This window comes from Anser cygnoides, chromosome 37 (assembly GCF_040182565.1).
Source record: "Anser cygnoides isolate HZ-2024a breed goose chromosome 37, Taihu_goose_T2T_genome, whole genome shotgun sequence".
Classification (NCBI taxonomy): Eukaryota; Metazoa; Chordata; class Aves; order Anseriformes; family Anatidae; genus Anser; species Anser cygnoides.
In genome coordinates this window covers 35,240-48,535 of record NC_089909.1, presented here as the reverse complement: position 1 = coordinate 48,535, position 13,296 = coordinate 35,240, and the positions used below count along the sequence as shown (strand labels likewise).

General features: G+C 50.6%; 1 non-coding gene across 1 annotated transcript; it reads left to right on the top strand.

The window, feature by feature from the left end:
* Nucleotides 1-3,105: 3,105 nt before the first annotated feature.
* Nucleotides 3,106-3,178, top strand: TRNAV-CAC (transfer RNA valine (anticodon CAC)). The gene has a single exon. It is a non-coding gene; the product is annotated as a tRNA-Val (tRNA).
* Nucleotides 3,179-13,296: the final 10,118 nt, after the last annotated feature.

The following is a 13,296-nucleotide window of genomic DNA, read 5'->3' as shown; positions in this document are numbered from 1 at the left end:
TAGGGCTAGGGCTAGGGCTAGGGCTAGGGCTAGGGCTAGGGCTAGGGCTAGGGCTGGGGTAGGGTTAGGGTTAGGGTTAGGGTTAGCATTAGCTTTGGATTCGGGTTAGGTTTAGGGTTAGGGTTAGGGTCAGGTTTAGGGTTAGGGTTAGGGTTAGGGTTAGGGTTTCGGGTTAGGGTTAGTGTTAGGGTTTGAAGGTTAGGGTTAGGTTTAGGGTTAGGTTTAGGGTTAGTGTTATAGCTTGATTTAGGGTTTAGAATTTACGGTCATGTGTTTTAGGGTTAGGGTTAGGGTTAGGATTAGGGTTAGGGTTAGGGTTAGGGTTAGGTCTCGGGTTAGAGTAAGGATTAGGGTTAGGGTTAGGGTTTAGGGTTAGGTTTTAGGGTTAGAGATCCCAAAATGGGCATTTCCCCCCACAAACTGACAAGTTCCTCTCCAAACAGACCCAAGAACAGCTTTCCTCACCCCAAACTGTCTGTTCCATTCCAGAATGACCCCAAACCTGCTTTTCTCACCACAAACTTCCAGGTTTCCCGCTGAAAAGACCACAAGCTTGCTTTTCTCAACCCAAAGCATGTGTTCTCATCTCAAAGGACCCAAAAAGTGCTTTTTTTCTCCCCTAAAGCAGGGCTTGGGGGGCAGTTCCCCCAAGGTGCCACTGCCCTGGGGCGTTGAAGCCTCTATTGTAAGGGGGGGGGGGGGGGGACAATAAAGCAAAGATCCCCCTGCTCTGCTTGTCTCTTGGTATGGCCACATGTGTGTGTGTGAATTTTGGGGAGGACATTTGGGGGGGTTAAGGCACATTCAGGAAGCACGTGGGGGGGTCCCCAATGTCCCCAAGGGCTCCTCGCCACCATGGCAGAGCCTGGCTGCAAAATGGGGGGAAAATCAAAGATTTTGAGCAAAGGATGGGATGAAGAGGGAGCACCCAGGAAACCTCAGGCTCCTCCAGACCCTCCTAATATATCCAGGACCCCGCAGAATGACCCGTTTACCCTCTGGAAACAACTCATTATCCTCAGTCCCCCCAAGAATCTTCTATAATCCCCTTCAGTACCCTCATTTACCCCCCAGATCCCATGTTCCCTTCAGACTCCCTCAATATCCCCCAGAGCACCCCCAGGAGTCCCTCAGGGCCTCCCCAGAGCCTTCCATTTCTCCCGATCCCCCATTTCCCCTCCTCAGACCTCCCCCCCCCATATCCCCAGACCCCCTCCCCCCACCCCAAGCTTCTGCCTGGACCTCATCAGGACCTCATTTCCCACCCCAGTATCCCTGGGACCCTCCATTTCCCCCAAAATCTACCCCCACTATCCTCCAAGCCCTCCATTTTCCCCCCAGAACTCCCACTTTTCCACACCAGAATGCCCATTTCCCCTCTCAGACCCCTCCCAATATCCCCAGAACCCCCTGGGACCACCCCAAGATCCATCCCCCAATTTCCTCCCATTACCCCAGAACCCCTCAGTATCCCCAGGGAACCCCAAAGCTCTCTGTTACTTTTCCAGGACCCCCATCTCCCCCCCCCACCCCAAGAGCCCCCATTTCCCACCCAGAACCCCAATTTCCCCACTCAGACCCCACTAATATCCCCAGGGAGATATTAATAATAGCAGGGGAGGCCTGGAGGGTTGGTTTTATCCCCTTCCCACAAACCCACCACGTGCCTACAGTGGTGGAAGCAACTGCCGGGTGGCTGGAAACATGTGATGTGCCCCATTTCACCCCCGGGAATTCTATCCTGGGCCTCATAAAGCAAGTCTTAAGGTGCCATGGCACCCCAGAAAGAATTGAGTCAGATGATGGGGCTCATTTCCCAAACAACCTTATAGACACTGGGGTCAAAGAGCATGGCATTAAGTGGGTATATCGTAACACCAGGGAAAATGGAGGGATGCATTGGGTTGTTAAAGACTACCTTGAAGGTGCTGGGACGTTCAAAAATTGGGATACACATCTGGCAAAGGCCACCTGGTTTGTCAACACTAGGGGATCTGCCAACCGAGCTGGACCTGCCCAATCAAACCCATTACGTGCTGTAGAAGGGGATAAAGTCCCTGTCGTGCACGTAGAAAACATGCTGGGGAAGAGAGTCTGGGATGTTGCTGCCTCAGGCAAAGGCAAACCCATTTGGGTGGGTGATGCAGAGGAATGGGGCGGTCCGATGCGTACCTCAAGGGGATTTAATGTTTGGCGGGGATAGCCCATGAGTTAATGGGCTGATGTTAATTACTGTATAATACCGAATGTCATCACTCCTATGATTGCTCTATGTCACATCAGTGGCATGACGGTAAGAGTCACCCAGGTTAATTAGGGAATAATGTTAGGCAGAATTGGGCATGTGCAGCGGTGACGGAACCAGAGCTGGTTTCAGCATGAAATGATCCAGAATCATCTATGGGACATCTACTGTCCAGAATCATCCATGGGTCAACCCATAGATTAAGGGAGTGATATCTGTGTGTGCATATCAACGGATGAGTAACTTATGAGGAAGAGAATGAGTAACTGTATTGGGAAGAGTGAGACCTGAACGTGACATAGATGTTATGGAATAAGGGGTGGATAATTTCCTGGTTTTGGCTGGGATAGAGTTATTTTCCTTCTCAGTAGCTGGTGTGATGCTGTGCTTCGGATGTGGGGACAGAAGCAGGACAGCTGACCCCAACTGTCCAAAGGGATTTTCCATACCATATTGCATCATGACCAGCTCTCCAGCACGACTCTGTGCAGCTGAACCACAGAATCATTGAATGACTGAGGTTGGAAAAGACCTCTAAGATCATGTGGTCCAACCCTTAACCTAGCACTAAACCTTGCCACTAAGCTCTACGTCTACACGTTTCTTAAAGACCTCCAGGGATGGTGACTCAACTGATTCCCGGGCAGCCCATTCCAACGCTGCACCACCCTTTCAGTGAAGCAATTTCTCCTAATAACCAATCTAAACCTCCCCGGTGCAAGTTGAGGCCATTTCCTCTTGTCTTATCACTTGGTGCTTGGGAGAAGAACCCAATCCCCACCTCACTGACACCTCCTTTAAGGCAGTTGTAAAGTACAAGACGGTCTTGGGCAGACAGGGAAGAGAAGATTGACAGGACAGTTTCTGTAGTGTAGTGGTTATCACGTTCGCCTCACACGTGAAAGGTCCCCGGTTCGAAACCGGGCAGAAACACTGTAGAAATTTTTAGGATCCTACCGGACAAAATGCCCAGCATACAGCTAAGCAAAAACATCATAGGATGGCTGAGCAATTGGCTGACGGGCAGGGCTCAAAGGGTTGTGGTAAATGGGGCCACATCTGGCTGGCGGACGGTCACTAGTGGGGTCCCTCAAGGCTCCATTTTAGGGCCGGTCCTCTTCAATGTCTATAAATGATTTGGACGTAGGACTAGAAGGTGTTCTGAGCAAATTTGCCGACGACACCAAACTTGGAGGAGTTGTGGACTCGGATGAGGGTGGAAATGTTAGTGTTGGGGAGAATCGAATGGATGTTCTATTAATGTTTCTCAGGTGATGGATCATACGGTATAATTAAATATTATTAAATGTACTTACATTATCAAGTAATCTATGTATACTGGAAACTTAGGGAGTACATTGAACAATCAAAAGAATCGTTGGAGGGGAACCCCAGGAGGGAATAGGTACAACCTGACCTTGGATAAGGGCCTGGAAATGATGAAGTGAGTTGAAGCAGAACCGAGGAGCGAAGGGAGCATGCGTCGAGTGAGAAAGGTGAAAGAGTTCAGCGGAGAGGAAGACTCCTTACTTCATCTGGACGACCACCTGGACGACCACCAGAGTGCGCCACACATGTGCAAAGGGGAGGGGAGCTAATTAGAATGAAAAGCGAGGCTGATGTTGCAACCTGTAATGAATATGTATACCTGACGCAATGTTGTATGTATAAATAACGGCTGGGAAGTAACGGGACTTGAAGCCAGATTTGGGCACCTGCCCCGGCTTCCAGCGCTGAATAAAGCACCTTCATATAATCACTTGGTGGTTATGTGGTTGCTACGCTAACAGAAAGGCCTTGAAGAGACATCTGGACAGATTGGAGAGCTGGGCCCAGATCACCAACCACATGAAGTTTAACAAAAGCAAGTGCCGGGTCCTGCACCTGGGAGGGGACAACCCTGGCTATGCATACACACTGGGTGATGAGATGCTGGAGAGCAGCCCTGCAGAGAGGGATCTGGGGGTTGTGGTTGACAGCAAGTTGAATATGAGCCAGCAGTGTGCCCTGGCAGCCAGGAGGGCCAACCGTATCCTGGGGTGCATCAAGCACAGCATTGCTAGTCGGTCGAGGGAAGTGATTGTCCCGCTCTACTCTGCGCTGGTGCGGCCTCACCTCAAGTACTGTGTGCAGTTCTGGGCACCACAGTACAAAAAGGACATTAAACTGTTGGAGAGTGTCCAGAGGAGGGCGACGAAGATGGTGAAGGGCCTAGAGGGGAAGACATATGAGGAGCGGCTGAGGTCACTGGGCCTGTTCAGCCTGGAGAAAAGGAGGCTGAGGGGGGACCTCATTGCAGTCTACAACTTCCTCACGAGGGGGAGTGGAGAGGCAGGTGACCTATTCTCTGTTATCACCAGTGACAGGACCCGTGGGAATGGTGTGAAGCTGAGGCAGGGGAAGTTTAGGCTGGACATTAGGAAGAGGTTCTTCACCGAGAGGGTGGTCGCACACTGGAACGGGCTCCCCAGGGAAGTAGTCACTGCACCAAGCCTGTCTGAATTTAAGAAGCGATTGGACTGTGCACTTAGTCACATGGTCTAAACTTTTGGGCAGACCTGTGTGGTGCCAGGAGTTGGACTTGATGCTCCTTATGGGTCCCTTCCAGCTCGGGATATTCTATGATTCTATGATTCTATGATTCTATGATTTTATGATTCTATGATTCTTTTCTCCAAGCTAAACAACCCCAGCTCTCTCAGCCTCCTCATCAGACTTGATCTCCAGACCCTTCACCAGCTTCGTTGCCTTTCTCTGGACATGTTCCAGCACCTCGATGACCTTCTGGGAGTGAGACAAGGGCAGCAGCTGAAGGAATCACGCTGCTGCCACCTGTATTGAAGGAATTGTGCTGCTGCCACCTCGTGTTGAAGGAACCACATTGCTGCCACCTTGTGTTGAAGGAATTACGCTGCTGCCACCTTGTGTTGAAGGAATTATGCTTCTGCCACCTCCAATATTTTTTGGTTCGACCCTGGAATTGCCTTTTCAGTAGATCAGACTGACTCTCCTTCGTTCTTATTTATTAGCAATTCATACGATGTACAGCTCGAGGTGGGTGCCTCCCGGGAGGTACCCCCGTTACATTTGGTTCTGTATTTTTATGATTATTTTTTTTTTTAATGATTTTTTATGATAACTCCACCCTGACATAGTTCCAATCCATACCGGCCCTTTTAACCAATCTATTTTTCTGAGTCCGGAGTCTCTCTCTGTGATTTTTTGTATTCAAATTCTTGGGTGACACCTTCCTGGAGTAGGCCGAGCTTCTCCAGGTGTTGATATCCAGGAGTTATCCCATCGTTCTTCTGTGATTCTCCTTACTTATCTGGTCAAAACTGTTCTTCTGCTGCTACCTAAGAGGTTTTGAAATGAGGGCAAAAGTAGAGTAGCAACTTACATATTGACCTTTGAGTCCAAATTCTCTGATTTGGTGTCCATGATGTGAGGCAAGGCCAAACTTCCTGGAATGCTGTTGATGTGTCATCTCGCTGTATTTTATGTAGCTGTTATGGTTTAACCCGGCCAGCAGCTAAGCACCACACAGCCGTTCGCTCACAGCCCTCCCTCCCTCTCTGGGATGGGGAGAGAGAATTAGAAAGAAATGAAAACCTGTGGGTTGAGCTAAAGGCAGTTTATTAGGACAGGAAAGAAAGGAAAATAATAATAATAATAACAACAACAACAACAACAACAACAATAATAATAATGTGTACAAACAAGTGATGCACAATACAATTGCTCACCACCTGCTGACCGATGCCCAGCCTATCCCTGGGCAGCTGCCCCCCCCACCCCGGCCAGCCACCCCTGTATATTGTTTAGCATGATGTCAGATGTTATGGAATACCCCTTTGGCCAGTTTGGGTCAGCTGTCCTGGGTCTGTCCCCTCCCAGCTCCTGCTGCACCCCCAGCCTGCTCGCTGGCAGGACAGAGCGAGAAGCTGAAAAGTCTTTGGCTTAGTGTAAGCACTGCTCTGCAACAATTAAAACATCAGCATGTTATCAGCACTCTTCTCATCCCAACCCAAAATGTAGCACCCTACCAGCTACGAGGAGGAAAATTATCCCAACCGAAACCAGGACAGAGTGTTATGCTCAGTGGTGCAGAATCTAGCTGGTGGCCTGTAGTGTTCCTCAGGGGTCAGTACTGGGTCCAGTGTTGTTCAATTTATTGATTTTATATAATTTTATCAGAGATGTGGACAATGGAACGGAGGGCACCCTCAGCAAGTCTGCTGACGACATCAAGCTGGGAGGAGCAGGTGATACCCCAGAGGTCTGTGCTGCCATTCAGAGGGACCTCAAGAGGCAGGAGGGTTGGGCCGAGAGGAACCTCATGAAGGTCAACAAGGGCAAGTGCAGGGTCCTGCACCTAGAGAGGAATAACCCAAAGCACCAGTACAGATCACTGAAACTGGCCACTCACAGAGGTTTCAGAGTCTCCTTCCTTGGAGATACTCAGAAAATGTGTAGATGCAGTCCTGGAAATCCTGCTCCAGCAAATGATGCTTGAAAGGGAAGGGCTTGGACTGGACTCTTCCAGTCCTCACTATTGGGTGATTCTGTAACGACCAACAGCTTTACTGAGAATTTTTCTGTGGGACACCATGCTAGTTTGAGTCCTGGAGCCCATGGAGCAGAGCCTCTTGTTGAGCCTGGACTCCTAGCTACGGTGTGTGCACCTCATGGGGTGAGTGTGCACACTGAGGGTGTTCACACTGGGGAGTGCAAACACGCTGGGGGCAGGGTGCAACATGGAGTGTGAGCACACCATGGGCCGTGTTCTCCCCATGTTGGATCAGATCCTAGGCCCTAATCCCTGTGCTCTTCTGTGCTCTCCTGGGCAGGAGGCAGTGGGACATCAGCATCTGACACGAGCCCTGTCACATGCTGGACAGTCCCAAGCAGGTATGTCCTGACCATTCCCATCTCCAGTGGCTCTGGGCACCCACAAGTGAGGGCTGAGTCCAGCCCACATTCCCTAGCAAATCACCCGATGATCTCATCCACACATGGAGAACACAAGCTTAACAGCACGCCCTTTTAGGGTGCAATTTCTTGAGAGTATTCATGACTCCAGAAGAAGGAAAAAGATCTCAAAGTTCAGACACAGCACTGAAGACATCCCCTTTCATTCCAGAGAGGTGAAAAAGGAGTACAGCTCTGACATAAGTACATTTAAAGATGGCTTCTGGGACAGAGGGACTGGGTTTGTACCTCTGGAGGAGAGAGACAAATCCAGACATTCATGTTCAAACAGGGTAGTCAGAGAAAAATGTCCAAAGCACAAGAATTGCCTGAGAAAACAACCAACCAACCAACAACAACAACAACAAAGTGAATAAATATGGGTGGCTTAGTCCTGCTGAAGTACTGCCAACAGAATCAGTTTCTTCAGGGAATCCTTCAGCTCCTGGTTCCTCATGCTGTAGATGAGGGGGTTCAGTGTTGGAGGCACCACTGAATACAGAACTGCCACCACCAGATCCAGGGATGAGGAGGAGATGGAGGGGGGCCTCAGGTAGGCAACTGTGCCAGTGATGATGAACAGGGAGACCACGGCCAGGTGAGGGAGGCACATGGAAAAGGCTTTGTGCCGGCCCTGCTCAGAGGTCATCTTCAGCACAGCCCTAAAGGTCTGCACATAGGACAGGACAATGAAAACAAAACACCCAAAAGCTAAACAAAGACTAACCGCAATTACCCAAAGTTCCCTGAGGTAGGCATCTGAGCAGGAGAGCCTGAGGATCTGGGGGATTTCACAGAAGAACTGGTCCAGGGCATTGCCTTGGCAGAGGAGGAGGGAAAAGGTATTGGCAGTGTGTAGCATGGAATAGAAAAAACTACCGCCCAAGGCAGCTGCTGCTATTTTCATACAAGCTCTACTGCTCAGAAAGGTCCTGTAGTGCAGGGGCTTGCAGATAGCAACATAGCGGTCATAAGCCATGACAGTGAGAAGGGAATATTCTGCTCCAAGCAAGAAGAAGAGAAAAAAGACCTGGGCAGCACATCCTGAGTAGGAGATGGTCCTTGTGTCCTCCCACAAAGCAATGGCCATGGCTTTGGGGACAATGGTTGAGATGGAGCCCAGGTCGAGGAGGGCGAGGTTGAGGAGGAAGAAGTACATGGGGGTGTGGAGGCGGTGGTCGCAGGCTACAGCTGTGAGGATGAGGCCGTTGCCCAGGAGGGCAGCCAGGTAGATGCCCAGGAAGAGCCCGAAGTGCAGGAGCTGCAGCTCGTGGGTTTCTGTGAATGGCAGGAGGAGGAACTCGTTGGGGAAGCTGCTGTTGGACATTTGCTTCTTCTGGGAACAAAGGCCTGTCCAAAGTGGAGAAATACAGGGTAGATTTCTCTGAGCAAACCTACTCCATTTCTCACAGAAACCCACCACAACACCTGTGTCCTTTCAGGAAAACCTTTGTGCAGCTCCCTTTTCCTTGAGCTCTGGTTTGTATAAAGCTGAGACTGACAGTACAGCAAGGACTCTGCTCTGGATTCCAGAAGAGCAAGTCCTGCCCTACAGCAACTGGTAAATAGCAACACAGGGGGATCCTCAATTGATCCACTTGTTATAATGAAGATTGTTTCAACATTGTGTCTCCTGGTTAACCTGGCTGCAGAGCAGAGCTGTGAGAATTTTGTTTTGTTGAACTTATTCTAGTGGCCCTCACCACACATGAGGAGTCCTTTTATGAAAAATAAATAAATAAATAATAAATAAATAAATAAATAAATAAATCTATCTGCTGTGATCAAAGTGAAATCTTGTGGGTCCTGAGAGGCAAAGGGACTGTCTCTTAGAGCCAAGGGTGGACAGCCAGTCTGTCCATCAGTCCCAGGCTCAGGTGCCCTGTGCTGGCAGCTCTTTGAGGATGGGAGGATGATTACACCCAGATGTTCCCCTGAGGAGAACCTGGACACTGCTGAGAGCAGAGGAATCCAGTCTGAAAGTGCGAATCAACAACTTCCCGCCCCATGTCGGTGTACCTGAGGAGGACCTCAGCTCTCCCCTCCCAGCCAAAGACACAGAGGGCTCATTGCAGATGCTCACAGACACCATCCAGCAGCATTTCCATCACCTTAGCAGTGAGCTGTCTTCTGCATCGGGCTCCTAGATAGCAAAGCTGCCTTGGGGGAGCTGTGCCCTTGTGGACGGCAGCCTGCAGCCCAGCAGGACGACCCAGGGAAAGAGAGAGATGTCCTGAAGATGGTGTGTCCTGCAGGGAGGGCCAGCTCACTGCCAGCCCCACACACTGCAGGGCCCAGACCCCACAGGGTTTAGCTGGGACAAAGACGGCAAGGACAGATGGGGAAATATGGTGAACTGTCCCAGTGTTCCTGCCAAGGGAGGCAGGACAGGGACAGGCAGATGGCACTGGGGCATTTCTCCTCCCTGCAGTTGGTCTGCCACTAGTTCTGAGAACCGTGGCCTTGAGAGCAGAAGATTTTCTGGGTGGCAGAGGAGAGCAGGGGGTTGCTGCAGAAAAGGTGCCTGCACTGCTAGCAGGGCAGGGAGTGACTTAATTCCCCCGTCCCTTGGTGTTTCGGGCAGCAGTTCCCTTTCCATCCCTGCCAGGTCTCTGCTGCCTGGGAGCACCTCCTCTCTGCTATCACTCACAGACCCAGTCCCACACTTTGTGTGCTTAGCTCTGCCCTGAAGACACCTCTGGTCCCAGAGTACTTTTCAGGAGCATTTGCATGAGAAAATTCAAAGTACAGAACAATTCACTTCAAGAATCCCTTTCTGTCACCTTCCTCTTGAAGGTTCCCTCATGACATGTTATGGGAGTGCTGTGAAGCTGTGAGCAGCCTGCAACAGGTACCAGCCTCTGGGCACCAGCAGGAATCTGCACTGCCCTTCCCTGCCCTGCTGGGAGGGCTCCTTCCATCCACAGCTTCTCCCTGCTTCTCCCTGGGAAGCTCCCCGGGCAGGCTGAGTGCTGAGCCTGGCAGGCGGCAGAGGCCCTGCCCCAGCACACAGCCCCTGGGGCACAGCAGGGACCCTGCTCTGCACCACAGCCCTGGCCACCCCTGCCTGCACCCCGGCTGCACAGCCTGCAGCCAGCCCTGTAAGAAGGAGCCCTCATGTCCTGTCCCTCTGACAGTTTGGGCAGGTAATCCCTGCTCTAGAGCTTGTATACTCTTCTGCAGTAGAGGAACTATTGAGAGTCCCCCTGAAATAACCCATAGACTGTGGGATTTGCCAGCAAATCTGGAGATGGCACCAGGAACAACAGCTGCCTTGCCCTGCAGCCAGACACTTACCCTGTTCAGGGCTGGGAAGATTTCTCCAACACTGAGCTCTCAGCAGCCCCCCTCCACACTGCCTTTAACATCTCCCTCCCTTCTCTCAGCTGCCCTTGTCCCCTGCAGGCAGTGCCCCCAGCCCTGCTGCGCTGTGCAGAGGAGCTGCTCCTGGGCAGAGCTGTCTCTCTGCAGCGCTGCCCGCTTGCCAGGAGCTCCCCTTGGGCCCAGGAGCCCGGCCCAGCTCAGCAGCACAGGGAGCTCTTGACAAGTCCCTGGGCCTCTGGGGGAATCAACTTTGAAACAGACTGAAGCAATCACTGATGTTCCTTCCCTCTGCTGGTGAAGAAAACTCATTTCCAGCACCATCGTTCCTCATATCAGAAAAAGTATGAGGTCCAAGTATCACCTTTCCATGTCCTGGTTTTAGGCAGAACACCCAGGCAAGGACAGGGAGGGATCTGCCTTCCCCCTGATGAGGGAAGTTTTTCATCTGAGTCAACCAAGGCATCTCTTTCTTTTTTTGCAGTCCAGATGCTAGAAGGGGTTCAGCTGCCTCTCATGCCTCACACAAGCCCACAGGAGCTGGGATTCCTCTTGCCTTTGTGCAGGTGGGCACAAACCAGACATCTGCATGTCTGCTGCGTGTCTCAGCTCCCAGCACATTTAATGGAGGTGGAAGGCAGGAGGGAGATGTTCAGATGCAGACCCCTGGTGACATTGGAGGTGCCAGAGTGACATTTGAGTGACATTTGTGGTGTCAGATTTCTCTTGGTCATAAACAGAGACGATATGAGGAAACTGCTAGCAGCTGTAGCCCAATGGCAAAGAAGTAAAGGCAGGATCTACTCAACCTCTAAAGACTATTGCTTTCAAATCCATTTAAATATGAAACGTAGATGTGAAATATGCCAAGATAAATATGTTTGGGGGATATAGTACCTCAATTTATGTTATTGGAAGGACATGCATTTTTGGAAATATCTATATAAATTTATATTTGCATAGAAGGAACGTCCTCATCTTGCTGGGACATGTCCCAGACCTATGAAAACAATCATAAATCTGCTAGACAAGCTACAAAATTCTGAAAATGAAGACTTCTTACACACCGAGAAGAACAACAACACAACATCTTTTTATTTATTTCACAGAATCACAGAATGGTTGTGCTTAGAAGGGCCCTACAGAGATCATCTAGTCCAACCCCCCTACTCAAGCAGGCTCACCTAGAGCATGTTACACAGGATCGCATCCAGGTGGATTTTGAACATCTCCAAAGAAGGAGACTCCACAGCCTCTCTGGGCAGTCTGTTCCAGTGCTCTGTCACCCAAACTGTAAAGAAGTTCTTCCTCATATGACAATGAAATCTCCTGTCATTCAATTTATACCCATTACCCCTTGTCCTATCACTCACCACCACTGAGAAGAGTTTGGCTCCATCCACTTTACATTGTCCCCTCAAGTATTTATAAAGGTTGATAAGATCCCCTCTCAATTTCCTCTTCTCTAGGCTAAACAGACCCGGCTTGCTTAGTTTTTCCTCACAGGACAGTTGCTCCAATACCTTAATCATCTTTGTGGCTCTACACTGGACCCTCTCCAGAAGTTCTAAGTCCCTCTTGTACTGGGGAGCCCAGAACTGGACACAGTACTCCACGTGTGGCCTCACCAGGGCTGAGCAGAAGAGGAGGATCACCTCTTTCAAACTGCTGTCCACACTCCTGATGCAGGCTAGGATCCCATTGGCCTTCTTGGCCACAAGGGCACATTGCTGGCTCATGGCTAACTTCTCCACCACGACTCCCAGGTCCCCTTCTGCAGAGCTTCACTCCAGCAGGTCAGCCCCCAACCTGTACTGGTGCCTGGGGATGTTCCTCCCCAGGTGCAGAACCCTGCATTTGCCCTTGTTGAACCTCATGAGGTTCCTCTCTGCCCAACTCTCCAGCCTGTCCAGGTCCTTGTGAGTGGCCGCACAGGCCTCTGATGTGTCAGCCACTTTGACAAGCTTTGTATTGTCCACAAACTTGCTTAGGGTGCGCTCTGTCCCTTCATCTAGATCACTGATGAATAAGTTGGATGGCACTGGACCCAGTACTGACCCCTGGGAGACACCACGAGCCACAGACCTCCAACTAGACTTGACACCGTTGAGCACAACACAGAGCTCTGCCATCCAGCCAGTTCTTGATCCACCCCACTGTGCACTCATGGATCGCACAGTTCCGGAGCTTGCCCAGGAGGATGTTATGGGAGACAGTGTCAAAAGACTTGCTGAAGTCAAGGTAGACAACATCCACTGCTCTCTCCTCATCCATCCATCCATCCATCCATCCATCCATCCATCCATCCATCCATCCATCCAGTCATCTCATCGTAGAAGGCTACCAGGTGGGTTAAACCCAACTTCCCCTTGATGAATCCATGGTGACTGCTTCTGATCACCTTCTTTTCCTCCATGTGCTTAGAGATGGCCTCAGGGATGAGCTGCTCCATCACTTTTCCAGGGGTGGAGGTGAGGATGACTGGCCTGTAGTTGCCTGGGTCTTCCTTCTTGCCCTCCTTGAAGACTGGAGTAATGTTGGCTTTCTTCCAGTCCTCAAGCACCTCTCCTGTCCTCCAAGACATTTTGAACATGATAGAGAGTGGCTTAGCAATAACGCCTGCCAGTTTCCTCAGCACTCTCAGGTGCATCCCATTGGGGCCCATAGGTTTGTGGGTGTCTACCTTGCCTAAATAACGTCTAAGCCAATCCCCTTCAACATGGGGAAAGTCTTCTTCCCTCCAGGTTTTCCCTCTTGTT